Source organism: Argiope bruennichi, chromosome 10 (assembly GCF_947563725.1).
Source record: "Argiope bruennichi chromosome 10, qqArgBrue1.1, whole genome shotgun sequence".
In the NCBI taxonomy this organism is placed as follows: Eukaryota; Metazoa; Arthropoda; class Arachnida; order Araneae; family Araneidae; genus Argiope; species Argiope bruennichi.
The window spans coordinates 113,720,903-113,736,977 of NC_079160.1; the positions used below are offsets into that span (position 1 = coordinate 113,720,903).

The window sequence follows — 16,075 nt, forward strand, 5'->3', positions numbered from 1 at the left end:
AACCGGCTGGTCGCCAAAGGCGGCTAGTACGAAATAAAACAGGAAGTGAAAATCCTACTATGGTGTTAATGATTGGCAAAACTACACGATTGAATGTTTCCATAGATGAGCTTGAATTCCATCATATGTGTTGCAAATTGAATTTAAAAATATTATTGAAATTAAAGGGAGAAACTGTACGGAAATGACATTCATATCTTAAAAACATTTTTTGGTCCTAGGACGATAATATAAAAATTTTTGGAAAATATGAACATTTATTTCCTTCAGCAAGTTCACAATCTACGGTTAAGCCTATTTTTGCTTTCGACTAAACTTTCTACTTCAGGCCTATTTCATGATTCCTTTTGTATTTTTCCTCTGATTGAATGGACGTTTGGCGACACAGCGAATTTTTCCCAGAACGTTTTTAATAATATTTTGCTATTTTTTTAATTCCCTAAGTGAAGCAATGAATTCAATGCCGCTGTAAAAACATTTGATGAATAAATCTGAAGTTCGTATGAGATTTGTATACATTTGATTGTTGCCATTCGACAATAAGTAATAAGGGCGATTTCTGTGCCACGTGCCTTAGTGTTATATAGATTACCCGTGAAACAATCATAGTGAAATATTCATTCTTCAGAAAATGTGTTTAAAAATATATTTGCACGCGGTTCATATAAGTACACTTGAAACAAATGTCGTTTCCAATCCTTTTAAACAAAATTGTTTGAAATTAGCAAACCGTGACTTATAGATAGGGGGGGGGGGAAATACAGTACAAAAAAAAAAAACATTAGATTCAGATAGATGATGGTTACTAGAAAAAAAAAAACTATTATAATTTGCACCCTTACAATGGCAACCCATAACTGAAGCGCTGTTTTTGTAGCAATTTGATACATTTTGGGTTTCTATCCCATAAGAGGTTCCGAGTGACGAAAATACAGATCGCTAGTGATACTGTGGAGATTTTTACATTTGAAACAAAAACATCGATAAATTTAAAGTAAATTCAATTAAATAATTTTTTTATTTATTCTGCAATCTCACAATTTTTAATAACGTGGAACTCTAATGGCCTTATGGTAGGGATAAGACTTCTGGATCATTGAAACAGAGGTTCGAAACTATTCCATCCGTTGTATAATGTAGGTATGATGCTCATTAAATCTAACTTAGTTGCCCACCTTTTCGTTCGCGGGGTGTAAAAGTTTGGAGAGGGAGAGCCAGCTCATGAGTCGCCCTTTTCACTTAACCCCGGTTCTAAATGGCAAAGGGGCCACAGTGGCCTTGATGGTCTCGACTTCGGAACCGGAAAGTTACAGGTTGGGAGCGATTAAATCGAAGAATCGTCGTGTAAGCGAGTCTGGTGCACATCCTTCCGCTGGTATGGAGGACAGGGAGGTGCCATCTCAAGTGTCGTCCTCGTCATCCGACCGCGTTTCAAATAGCCTTCTAGTTGCTTTGAAACGGGGCATTGATATAAATAAACCGAATTGAACCAAATGGCAAACTCCATTACAAAATACCTTGTATTGCTTCAAGATGGGACGTTAATATAATAATAATAAAAAAAAACAACTAAATATTGTATTTGTTTTCAGTTTTTTTATGATGTGTAATTATTTTATTTGCTTAATCGCATTTCTTATTAATTTTCAAACTCGGTATTCTTGTAATAGAACTCCGGCACCGAGATTGTTTGATTGTATTTTCACGTCTACATTCTTTTGAATATCTTTCGTGTTATAAGATTATAATTCATCTTAAGTAAGATGAAAAATGTCCTGACGATGTAGTGACGTGAAATTTTAAAGAAAATGTTACCAATTTGAGAGTCATCTTCCTCATCTGACCATATTTCGAAACGAACCGTTTATCTTGTTGGCCAATCAATTTATGCACTTACGAATTTAAAGCTCCAAACATACTTTATCTTAAGCATAATCGTGATTTATTTATACTTCGTCTGTCGTAACGATCAAATCAAAAGCCAGTTTTGAGACAATCACAATAGTTAAACCTATCGAAATCCGAGCACTTAAATCTGAGAATTATTTTGTTCAATGTTTCTTCTAGAATAAATGTTAACCAGGACATCAACAATAACAATTGACAACATTAACAACTGAACTTGGCTAATGCGAAGATAACGAAACAATAATAACAATATGATTTATCACTAAACGAATTTAACCCTAGAATGCTTGACTTTTTATTTTTTTCACAAGAAAAATACATGTGTTTTGAATAGCTGCGTATAATTTAGGAAAATTATTTTTAAAAAACCTTTTAGTTTATTTTTTCTGGTAAGATTTTAACAAAACAATTGAAATGTATCAATTGGCTACATCGTGAATGAAACAATATCTCAAGGACATTCACGTTATAAAAATTCTGCAATAAAAGTAAAAACCCCTTTTTGCCAATATATTTTTTTTTACAATAGAAATAAAATATTTTGTTATAGTGTTTTTAATGGTAGAATTATTCATACAGTATACAGATTGGTATTTTATTGGTAAGTTTCCAGTTTAAATCTAATTCTGATTCCGCTCTTGCCATATATCGGTTTATCAAAATACATTTAAAAAAAGATTTCCAGGCACTTTGGAACAGTCATGTGAAGCTTATAAATGGAAATAAAATTGTATAACCCAATGGCCACGTGATGCATTGAATAGTTAAGTCGCAAAATGTGTACAGCAGAAACAGATTATGATCATTTTCAGTTTAAAAATTGTAAAGATTAACTGGAAATACATGACTGTTTTAATACATAATACATTAAGAGCGCTTAATAATTTTAGAAGTAACAAACTGAATGAAATAATTATAATAAACTCATCATATATAATATTCTGACTATTTCAACCCTCCGATGAAACTTCTCCATAATTCAATTCTGATCTAACGTGTTAAAACCTTTTTTTAGAATAAGATGGATTTTATTACCTTGTTGATTGAATAGATTACATAGTAGTAAAGTTCTCGGGACTTAAAAAAAAATTTTTTTCACGTATGAACCACGAGAATACGAAGTGCCAAGATATTTAAATAACAAGTGCAATTCAAAAATTAAAATGTTTGCAGTATTTATATTTTGCTTCCAACTGCCAAAATAAATGCGTATTGTAAGCGATATTTCAGCTTTATATTGAATGGAAAATCAAAGGACTTGAGAAAAAATTTCGTGTTACAACTGAATTTGAATTAAACCAGCAGGAGTGGTTTAATTTTCCCCAAAAACTTTTTGTATAATCTCTTTGTTTTAGGCAAAGTCTTGAATGCCAGGAGTGCTCAGATATTTATTTTCAAAGTCCCCGCTTGTGGGCTTTTCAGTCTAATAAGGAAAACAAAATATGCATTGAAGGCACTCTATTTTTCTACCGAATAGAATCACGATTTGGTTCAGAATTGCAATTTTTAAAGCGAGGCAAAAAATTCAATTTGATTGTGGAATTTATAAACTATTCCGTTTACATGAATACGAAAGTATTGATCACCCCCTTTGATGGATTTGATGCAGATTTTCAATTTATATCTAAATTAATATATCAAATTTTATTCATATTTAACTCTTAATTTTTGGTCAAGACTTTCTCTAAATGGATTTTGTTCAAAATTTCATAGAATTCTACACATTTGATGTAAAAACCGATGACACATTTTATCCATCTAGCTCAAAATATTTTTGAGCAATTGCATTCGAAGGAAAATAAACAATTCCAAAATTTGTTTTTTGGATTAAAGGAAAATTTGCTTGAAATAAATAGATGAAGCATAGTTTAAATTATAAAACTGTAAAAATCGCATAAAATGGGTTTTTCTTTTTGTTTTGCTTTTTTGGAATTATCAAAATTGTTATAGTTTCATTTTTTTAAATATGTTATCGCAAAAATGATCAACTGTTTTTGTTATTCGTCTTGGTATTTTCAGTGGTCTTCATCTTTAATCTTAGCGAATAACTGCGCCATCTAGTGAGTTTTCACAAAAATATTTATACTGTAAATTTAAATAATAATAATACGAAAAATGATATTTTCCATTTACTTTTACAATACGAATTGCCTCTTTTTCATACTATTTAATACGATTTCTTTTTTAGACGAGAAATATTAAAATAAATTTAGACGTTATAATTTTTATTTTCTGGTGGTTGTATCCATTGTAATCCCCTATTTTCATAAAGTTGGTTTTCTAATTTTTATACCTATAAAATGAATTATTCTTTTAATATGAAATTATTGAAAAAAAGTTTAAAATTTGTTTGGATGTTAAGCGCGAATAATACAGATTATATTAGGGAGGGGGAGGTTAAAAATAATTAACTGTATGTGGTTAAATATGTAATCCATTTTTCCAGCAGATTTCCCCAGTTTTCTTATTAAAAAGTTTGAATAAGTTGTTAAACAAATGATTTATAATTTCTGAATTTTATAATCTATATTCTTTTATTTACATTCAAATATACTTGGACTTAATATTTATTGTTCCAACACAGTTTCTGTGTGAGTCATGGCACCATATCTAAATGAAATGTTAATAATATTTAAATACCGATAGGTTCAACTACCTAGAATTGTAATTTGTGTTATATTATGAAAAGAAATCAGTTAAAATTGGCCTTAAAAACATTTTAAAACGATTGAAGGACAGATAGCTCGACCTCACACATTTCTAGAAATTGTTTTTGCCTGCGTGTTGCCATTAAAAAGTACATACATTTTTTAAAAGAGTGTTTTGTTTGCTCGTCCAGAGAAAAAAAATGGAATCATTTTAAACTGTTGCTTTTGTTTACTTGCAAGATACTCTTCAGAGAAAAACAATTGGTATGTTTTGTGTAAATTATCGATAATTATGGATAACTTTTCTTGATAGTTTTCGAAAACATTTGTTAGCATAACATAAAATGTTATTGCATCATGTATTGTCAAGGAGAAATGAGTGAGCTGATTTCTTTTGGATTCCTGACTTTTTTCTAATTATAGTTCTATAAACAATAAATATTTGTAAAAGTCTGGAACAAATAAACCTAGTGCAGCATTAAATGACCCATCACAGGGAAAAAAAAAAAAAAAAAAAAAAAAAAGGAATTTATCTAAAGTAGCTGTTTTTGAGATTCAGAGAAATAATTATCACAATTTATTTATTTATGTATATTTTTTGTTAGATCTTTTAATAATGCAGTATCATTATTCTATTTTTTTGTCGTTTAGAAAAGTAATCATCATGAACAACATAACAGTGCATGATTTTTGAAGGGGGAAAAAAATGTTACGTATTTCGTTCATCTGTCATCAAGAACAATGAAGAATTCCATTATGTTAAATTACTAATACGATATTAAACTGTTGCCAACATAAAGCACAATTAAAACAAGAACAAAAAAAAGTATGTAGTTAAGAACATGCATACAAGTGGTTTGTACATCACGAATTTCAACTTGCCGTGTTAAATGAAGGGCTTTTATGTAGCTAACAGCGGGCGAGAGGTAGATTCGCATTTAGTTAACAACCCTTTCTTTTAAATGTATTCTTCATTTTCAAAATGCTTGCGTGACGTCTTTTTTATTTCGCTTGAGGAGTTCGAAAATAGAGACATTTAGGTGGCGTCCATTTTTGCCGCAATTTTATGACTACAACATAAAAGCGCCGAGCAATGTGTTTAACCGAAAAATCAAAACAAGAATTAGAAATAGAATAATAAAAAGAAGGAAGTAAAGAAAAAATAATTAAAAGTCCCGGCAGTTCGCCAGATGGCGCCCATTTTTGTTGATCGTTTCTTCCGAGCGCTAATGAAGTCATTGAAAGGCCGGAGTTCCAGTTTCCTATTCAATGAAAACTAAAGAAAAATGGAAGTGCAGGAGAAAAAAAAATGGGGGAGAGGAGGGGAGAAGGGAACCTTATAAAAGACGCCGAAGATGATAGGAAGAATGGGAAATGTTTTTCTTGCTTTTTATTTTTACCGTAGTAGATGCAAGTGAGGGACTGTATTTAAGAATCATGATTGTATCTGTAGGTATCGTCAATGATATATTGTATTTTATTAAGTAGGCTAATTTTTACTCTAAAACTCTGTTATGCAACCTGGGTCGCTAGTTGAAGGGGGTTGAGAGGTCAAAATTCAATGTGTTTTCTCTTTTAATTTGAAACAATTAAATAGAAAAAAAGAGAAAACATTAATTAAAACATTAACAAAATATATTACCTTTCTCTCAGACAGATAGTATTATCATAACAACGTAATAGTATTTTATGTTTTAATAAAATTTGAAATGGAAAAATCTTTGGGGAGTAACCGTTTTTTAAAAAACTAAATTTAATGAAATCGTTTTTTTTTTTTTTTTTAAGTATGAATTATCTATTTCATGTTGTTGTTTTTTAAAGCAAAATCTAGGATTCTTAATTTTAATCTGGAATATCTGTATTCTTTTTAAAAGCAAAATCTGGAATTTTTAACTCTAATCTGGAATACCTGCTTACTTCAGTTTTTTAAATGGGAATCTTAAATACAAATATATAAAATTATACGAGCTTTATTTTAAATTATATAATTCATATCCGAGGAATACATGTCAGGTGTGTGTGCCAATCTAATTACGGAATCCATTGCAAACAGTGGCATAACTGGGAGGGGGGGATTGGCAGATGTCTCGGATGTGGAATGTTGTGGAATAAATTAGTTGCATTTAAGTAAAATGTACTTTTCTTCAATTCTTATTTTCTAGAATTAAAATGAATTTTTTTCTAACATTTTAATATCTCAGTACATATCTCGGAAATTCCCAGATTCAAATAATTATCTGATATCCGTACGCAAATACCACATCTGATTCTTTCAATCGAATCAAGAACGTTTGAAGCTATTTTGTGACTTGTAAGGAAAAACAGGTAAATTGCATTAATATAAACAAATCGTGCGAATATTTGATAAAATTAAATTCAACCTGGGATCGGACTGAATAAATATAATTGCAGAAGGTGATGTTTTTATTCAGCAAATATTTCTTTAATCAGCAAAAAAAAAAAAAAAAAAAAAAAAAACTGTTTTGAAAATGGTTGATATATTATTTGGAATTTCCAAAAAAAGAAAAGCATAACTTTCAGTAATAGTAAAAGTGCTAAATATTAAATATTATAAGCCAAAAAAAAAAAAAAAATGTTTCGGCGTGATGAAAAATGGTATGCATGAACTAAGGAACTGTTTATTAGATGTTTTTGCTACTTGTATATGGAATGAATTTATTTCGTTCTAGGTTCGAATCAAAACAATAAAAAAAGAAACTTAAGACACTTTTTGTCCATAAAATTAGCGTTTGACTCGGAAAACGGTAAGATTATAAGGTTACAACTATGATTACATTTCTGTCAAACTGGTTGAATTCTTCTCTTGACATTTAATTGCTTCAGAGTATCGATATTGTATGGTTAATCGAACAAATTCTATACGATTAAACAATCTCATTAAACTCCAAGGCGAATATAAATTTCATAAGAATTTGAAGTATTTTCATGTGCCGAAATTTAATACTGAATTCTTTTTCATTTCCTTAATGCAGAACTATAATTTCGTAGTTTTCCATTTAATTTCAAAGTAATATTAGTGGACTTTTTAAAAATTAATTTAGCTTCTTTATTATTTAGCATAAAAAAATAAATCGTTTAATTTACATGGTACTCATATTTTTTAAAGATTTTTAATGACTGCGGCATCGATTGCATAGTTATTTTCTTAAATTTAATCTGATAGAAATAGTTTCCGAACTCTTAAAGTATATTTTCCTTAATATCTATGCAACAAAAAGGTTCCAATAGAGCCTTACCCTAGCTGAGTTTTCAATTTAGTATTAAAATAAAAAGAATAATGCATAATCGACAATAAATATGGATGTTTTTTTTATAAAAGATATTATAATATATCATAAAAATGCTTCTAAAAATCTTAAATAGTATCGAAAGTTTTTGGTGAATTTTTTTGTTTAACTTGTCGAGGAAATGCTTGATATATTTTTGTTCTTTTAAACCACTGAAAAAGACTTAAATGAGAAATTTATATAATTATTTAGTAGAATATTTTGATATATTAGAAAAAACATAAGACAAATATGTATTCCAAAGATTTGTTAGAAGCTGAATAAGTTTGCCTGTGACCCCTGATACGCATATACTTGGAGGGTCCTCTGAAATAATCACTTATAATGTACTTTTCGATTTGTTAGTAATTACAATTTAAAACATAATTTAAAACACTTTTATATATCTTAACCATATTTTTTTTTATAATTGCTGTATTAACTTTTTGATAAATAGCGTAGTTAATTTTTTTGAATAATTAAGCAATTTTGATCGGATGATAGAGACTAATTACTTCAAATGCATAATTATTTTGGTGGAATACATCTTTCTCTCTTCTTATGAAATTTTTTATGGGTAGAATAAAGGAAAACATTTTTTAAAAAAGAGAGGGAAAATTTGTTTTGGTATTTGCCACAGGCGCCATTTTATTCAGGTAAGCTTTTGATTGCAAATGATTAAAATAGTTCAAGTTTCAGCATAAGTAACGCGTAACTAAAACCATATGTTTCATTCATGTTATTTTTTCTCATGACTATCCTGCATCTTGAATTAACTCCATTTTAAGTCTGAACTTTCAATTCCAAGTTTAGAGGGAAGGGGGGGGGTGAAAATATAGAGGGAAAAAATATTGTAAAAAGTCTTGCATTGATATAACTATTCTCATAAAGATAAATTACGAAGCGAAAACAATTTACCTATAACTTGTAGCTTTCGACGATCGGCTAGTCCATCGGAGAAATGGTCACTAAAACTTTAAATTAATATAACTTGTTCTAATCGGCCTTTCAGTAAAATAATATTAAACTTCAAATTTTGATCGATATATTATTTTGGAAGCTTACGCCGTTCTGTTCATTTTATTATGCATTTCGCTTATTGTCTATCAGCTCTCCTGAAATTCTTAAAATATGAATACACTATACTATTTTTAGCTTAATTTCTAACCTAAAACATCGTAAAATTTAACATTTTCTTCATGTAAGCAATATATTTTAAATATAAATTCTTTTACAGATTGTTCTCAGAATTTAGTAAATATATCTTTTGCTTTGCCAGTGATGATATAAGTTAAGGAAAGAAATTGAATTTCAATATTTTATTCATTTCAGTATGTTTTGTAAAAAATGTCGATAATTTTTCTACTCGACATTTCGATAATTTTTCTTCTCGACATTTGTGAAAAATGTTGTAGAACAAAAAAAAAAAAAATTAATAGCGACTTTTATCAATAACTTTGGTATTCTAGCTGAATTCTTATTCATGATATGTTAAGTATTCGTTCAGAATTCTTGTGCATCGTTGTATTCTTGTTGAAAAACATACTGAAAATATTTTTTTATTAAATTTTTTTTTAAATGATACTGTAAAAAAATAGCATTATTGAAAATGTAATTTTTTTTTTTAATTTTAAGATGATATAAAAATTATTTTTGTACTGTAATATTTTTGAAAATTATCGCCGAAAAGTGCAATAATTTTAAAAAAATTTTTGAATTGTACATTTTTGTCCTCCAAAGTATAGAAGTGGAAAATTTGACTCCTTATCAAGTAGGCCAGTAGAACGCCAGTACAAACACACACAAAGCACATTCATCTGTATTGTAAGTAAAAATAAAGATAACATTCGATTGTTTCAATGGAATAATATTTTTCCAAATTTATCTTTTTGACAGAAAATAAGCGGGAGAATTCTTTCATAAACTTCATTCATGATAAAGCAATTTTTTTTTTTTAATCTTAAATATGCCGTTTTCATTTTTATTCTTCCTGTAGTGTGACTATAAAGTTTTGTGTTTAAGGTTAAAGAAAAAGAACAGACTTTCCTGATGTAATTCATCATGCATGCACAATTAATGTACCTAACAAAATTTTATTTTTTAGATAGAAAGTGATGGATTATTTCATTCTTCTTAAAGCCATTAAATGTCTAAGGAAAAAGAAAAAAAAATTAATCGTTTATTCTCTAAAATGTTTATTAAAAATTCTTGGAAGAATAGCATTTATGAAATTCTTATTTTCCATGCTATTTCAAGATTCCTTTTACATATATTTTTAGTGATTATGTGAAAAAAATAAGTTATTAATTTACCTTTAATCTTATTTTAACTTTTGAATTCTAAATATATAGATTATTTAAAATAAATGTGCATGGTTATTGTTTCCACAAAATAGTTTAATTAATAAAATATTATTAAAATTGTGAGATAAATACCTGAAAATAAAGAAATACCCATGTTTTTATTATTAATAATCAAAAAGCTATTAAAATTTCACTTTCCTGGAAAAAATCGCTTGTATTTTTTTATGTGAGATTTGTTTTATATATAAACTGTATGTTGATTTTTCTGTATTTTTTTGTTAAAATAATAAAAACAGGACAGTTACAAAGAAGTAGATATGTTTTATTTAAAATTCTTTGAATAAGGTTCTAATTAACATAAAAAATATCCGTCTTAATGATTGAAATTTTGTTTAATTTCATTTGTTGCCTAGCAAACGATTTTGTCTATATTTCCCGTTGATAGTTCTTTTAATTATTATTATTATAATTTTTTAAAAATCGCCTGCTTATTTTCATTGGCGGTTTTATTCTTATTTAATTATTTGTAAAATTATATTTAATTTACTCTACTTGCTTGGGAATTATTAAATCATTCAAATATTTCCTTATCTTTCCTTGTGCTATCAATTAAAAATTAAATCTTCTGGTAAAATACTTGCAAGGAAGAAAAAATGAAATTGCTAGCTTCTTATCATCGCAAATCCATATGCTTATTAAAGAACCTCAAAATTACTAAATATTAATTCTAGTGGCATCGCGTCTTAAGTATTTGTTATTATTTTCTTGTACATTTGTGAAGCTCTTGAATTTTTCTTTTCCCAATGAACATGATAAAACCGAATTTTTCATTTGCGGTTGCTTTCCCTCCCTCCCATCTTAAGCACTGTGATTATCAAAATTATAGTTCATTAAAATGTTGGTACGATTAAGAGAAGAGAAGGGGGGATGAGCATTATCTTTATCATTCTACGAAATTTAATCTACTTTTAAAAAGTAAAGCAAGAATTACTCTAATTTGAATAAACTCGCTTTTGCTGAAAATCCCCCCCCCCCCATTTTTATTGTAATTGTCATCTTGATATAAATATTAAGATTTCTTTGTGGGAAAATATGTAATTAAAATTCGACGAACGTTTAAAATGGAAAGATAGAAACAAATTAAAAGATCTATTTAGTCTTTTTCGGCCTTATATTTTTATCGTTTTTTAGCTTCATTAAAATCATTTGAATGCCTACATTTGACCTTTTTTCCCCTCCAAAATATCAAATTTTGGATATTTATCTCATTAAATTTGTTAGATTTTGAATTTTTTTCTGGCTTCTACTTGGACAAAATTATAAGTATTATTGCTAATTCTAAATGCATTGTGCTTAGTGCGAGATATGTCCTCTTTTCTCTATTATGAGTAAAACTTTTTAGAACATCTTGAAATTTACACACATGGTCTAAAAGTTGTAGAAAATTTCTATTAAATAAAACTGTATCTCTTCTGAAAGTTTCATTCTAATGAAGGCTGTTGACATTTATTATTTTTTAAAAGAACTTAAAAAAAATATTACAAATAGTGGAGCAGAAGGAATATTACAAATGTTCTTGAAATATTGGAGCAGTTTAAAAATTTATGTAAAGATAGTGTTATGAAGCGTATTACTGATGAAATCGTTAAAATCTATTGACAGTATAGAAATATTGTTCATAATGTGCATACACCGTAATAGTGTTTTGCTTATTTTATTGGTTGTTATCTTATTATAGCTTATGTTTTCATAGTTTTGTAATGTTTTAAAAGTAACATGTTTAATCTGGAGGTTAAGAACCATAAGTTCCAAAAACTCCGTGACACATTCCTCAAATTGACAATTTTAAAAGTAAAAATCTTTTTTTTTTAATATATTTAAAATCGTTTTTTCTTTTCAATATTTGTTACCTGTAAAAGCACGAAATTCTTTATTGAATAAATTATTTGGCCATTTCATAAGAAATTGGTAAATTCAGTCACAGCTTAAAGTGCACTTGCATATTCACTTGATTTCTATACGTTATTCGGATATAAAATAACAAATTTCTGGCATTGAATTCAGTTTCATAATGATGCTTCATTATGAAGAAGTGAGTACATAAATATTTTAACTTTGTTTCTCATGCTCACATATTAAATGAATTTTTTCAACCTTTAAAAAAGAACCACTTCTTTTAACTTCTTCACTTATTTTAAATTTTTCAAACATTATAACAAAAACTTACACATAATGTGATATTCATAATTTCAACAAATATTAAACATTAAATTGAAATTCCGAGGAGCACATTCCTACCCTTCAAAGTGCGTTTGTGCCAAATGCGATAGCTGTAAATCCATGGATCTACCCTGTAGAGAGTCAATACAAACAAATATATTCATATTTATTTTTATCACATTTATTTTATTCCATATGTTTTACTGTATGAATGATATATTTAAGTATATACACACATATATTATGTAAAAATGTGTAATTATTTAAGCTTTAAAAATTTTGTAGTCATTTGAATTCTGACGTACGTTAACTTCTGAGTCGTACATGCTTTTATTTTCACACATTGATCAGCAGCTTCCTTTTTGAAAGTATATACTTTTTCGTGCATTACTTCCTATTTTCTGACTTCCTAGTCTGTATGCTGCGCTTTGCTCTTCATACATTTTGACAAAAGAAATCTTGATAATATATAAAAATTTCCCAATTTTGTTAAAATTCTGAAGAATAAAAATTGTTAACCAGTTAATTGCGGAATTTATTTTTAAAAGCAATTTTTTTAACTCAAAATCAAACAATCCCAAATATACATGCCGAACGCAATACAAATGATTGCACAATAAATTTTGCGAAAAAATCATAATTAAGCGAATAAAATTTATTTTTTATTAGATAAAAAATTAAAAATAAATCCCACCAAAAATTAAATCCCCCACGATTTAGATTGTCGTACATACACATCGAATGTTTAATAGGTAAAGAACTCCGTATATAATATACATATGTAATGATATTTTTTAATATAATTTAAATCTTAATTCTTATCTTAAATTAGCCCATGTTATATTCTAAAATGTTCTTATTTCCTGATTCAAATTCCACTTCCTAAAATTATTTTTAACATGCGCCCTAGAAAACTGACGACTATTGCTATTTCTCTCGTTTCAGGAGTGAAAGGATAAAAGTCCCCATTGCCTACATTCTTTGAAAGATTCCTAAGATTCTCTTTCCTATGTCGACACGTAATAAAGAAATAGTTAAAAGAATCTCTGGGTAAAATCACTTAGAGAAAAATTACTGTCAATTTGCTCTTGTGGCACGGTGTAATGAAAGGCATCCTTTTTCTTTTTTTTCCCATGCTCTTCTGGTTTACAAAATATCCTTCCCTTGGTAAAATATATTAAAATGTCAATTAATTTTTCTCTTTTCAACCAGCATTTGCCAAAATTATATTATTATTATTATTAATCTGATTTAAATCTAAGTTTCTATTTTTTTATCTTAAATTAGTCCATATTACTTTCTAAAATTTATTTCTTTATTCGAGTTTCACTTTTTTTTAATTTAATTATTTTTAACATGTGCTCTAAAAATTTGATCATTGCAATTCTCATAGTCGGAGCGAGGGGGGTAAAACTCCCCAACGCCAAAGATACCTAAGATTCCCTTTCCTAAATCGACACGTGTCGTAGAAAACCTTATAAGAATCTCTTAGTAAAAGCACTAAGGGGAAAATTTCTACCACTTTCTGCTTGTGTCCCGATAAAAACGGACGCGTTTCGTCGGTCATCCCCGTGTACAAACTATGCCTTCTATGGAAAAATAAATTCCAAATTTATCTTCTCTGCCATTCATCTGCAAAATTGTTATATAATAATCGGTGCGCGTATTTGCAAAACTATTAAATAAATTTGTTTTTATTAGTGTTTATATCTTGAAAATACACTATTTAAAAAATTAGAAATGAATATATATTTCATGTTAATAAACTTATGTCCTTTCTTTTTTGTTATAGAATTGATCGAATGACAACTGGCCCTAAAGCTTGTGAACCCGGTGAGCAGATTATTCGAAAATATGTTGACAACTCTTCCCTCATCTTATTTGTACAAAATGCGTGTTATCTATTTCCTACAGATAATTCTACTGTTCCTCATTTCTTCAAACATTTGGAATCAGAAAATGTTGTACTGTGAGCTATGATTGTATCGTCAAGAATGAATCCAGTATTTTCTAGTTTATCCGTTTTTTGCTCCATATTTTTCAGCAATTTCAAGTATATAATGTTTTCCCTCTATTTCATTCTGTTTTTGGTATATTTTAAGTGCAAATTTCCACATCTAATACTTAAATGATATTTGTTTAGTCAAAATGAACATATTTTCGACTTGTTTTCTGTGGGAGAACATAAAATTATTTGTTTACATTGACTGTCGTCTTCTAAATAGTTTGCACTAGAATTAATTTACTAGATTTATTTCAGTTTAGTAACTTACTATGCATATCAGTTAACAAAAAAATTTTTGTCAAATGTTTCATTTTTGTTTGATTAAGATTCTTAAAAACAACATAGCTATACTTCCAAAAAAAAAGCCTGTTCGTTTTTTTCCGATATTTTTTAACAAAATCTTTTTGTTAAACAAAATAAACAAACAAAAATTTAAAAAAAAATCTTTTTGTTGTTTTTAAATCGTTTTAACAAAATCTTTAATAGGAACTGTTCTATTAAAGTTGTAGTTAATTGAATACGATTGGTTTGATTAACTTATTGTCTGTATCTCAGTATAACCCATATCATTTTTATATTTTCATATCTTGTTATACAACTCTGTATTCGTATCTTTTATAAGAACTATTCTTCCTAGCAATGGTTTTTAAACTTCAAAGGTGTAAATAATTATTTAAAAATAATTATGCATTGTTGATATTAATGAATGAAAGCATATATTACTTAATTTCTCAGAGATCTTATATAAATTTATAACAGATATGTTCTAACGTTTAAAAAATGTTTCAAAACACAGTTTGCACATCTTTATATTACATTATTAAAAGTGATCTAATTTCTAGAATTATAATTTATCGTTTAGAAAATATAATTTACTTTATAGAATCTGATAAGAATCATCAAACAATGAATAATTTACACCGTTTAGAATTCTATGCTCCACATATCAATTTTTGTTGTCTACCTCTTTTTTATTCTTAACGGAGATTAGCACGGGCAGACCTAGCATGGTAAATATTATTACTTGAAATCCCAGATAAACCAGCCATTCAAAGAAATATTTTAACATAAAATACATCTAGTTGAAGACGTTACATTAAAAACAAAATGCAGTTTTCACAAAAGTTTCCATAATAGTTCCAAAAGTTCCAAAGTAAAGCCATAATAACTTTAATAGATTGGCAATGAGTAGATAATTTTTATCTAGAAAAGTCATGTTAAAAATGGTTGTAATATTTTTGACACATCCTGTAAATAGGCAAAGAAAAGTAGGAACTTGCGAAATAGATTTTTAATTTTTTAACATTAACTATGTATAATGATTATATGTAATTTTGCAGAAAACTAAATTTTATTACTGTTTTTTCACGTTTCTGTGAATGAATTTCTTAAATATATATATATATATAACGTAAAAGAAAAGGGGGAAAAATAAACTCGGATTGACGTAATAAATCTGAAACGTTGATTAACGAGCAGATTATGTGTTGCCAAATATAATATGCAATATCGCAAAAAATTGAATTTTATTACTGTTTTTTGTCTTTTTTTTTTTCACATTTTTGTGAATGAATTTCTTTCAAAAAGATATAACGCAAAAGAAAAGAAAGAATCGGACTGGAATTGACGTAATAAATCTGGAGTATTGACTAGCGAGCAGATTATGTTTTGCCAAATATATTGACTGTAATAATTCAAGTACGA

At 27.9% G+C, this 16,075-nt stretch overlaps 1 protein-coding gene across 1 annotated transcript in view; it reads left to right on the plus strand.

Annotated features, from left to right (window-relative positions):
• LOC129989149 (growth arrest-specific protein 1-like) overlaps window positions 1-14,747 on the plus strand; it is a 57,459-nt gene extending 42,712 nt beyond the window's left edge. Inside the window, exon 2 of the mRNA XM_056097495.1 lies at window positions 14,159-14,747. The gene's annotated coding sequence lies outside the window, so the exon portion shown is untranslated. The remainder of the gene's footprint in view (window positions 1-14,158) is intronic.
• The last annotated feature ends 1,328 nt before the right edge of the window (window positions 14,748-16,075 follow it).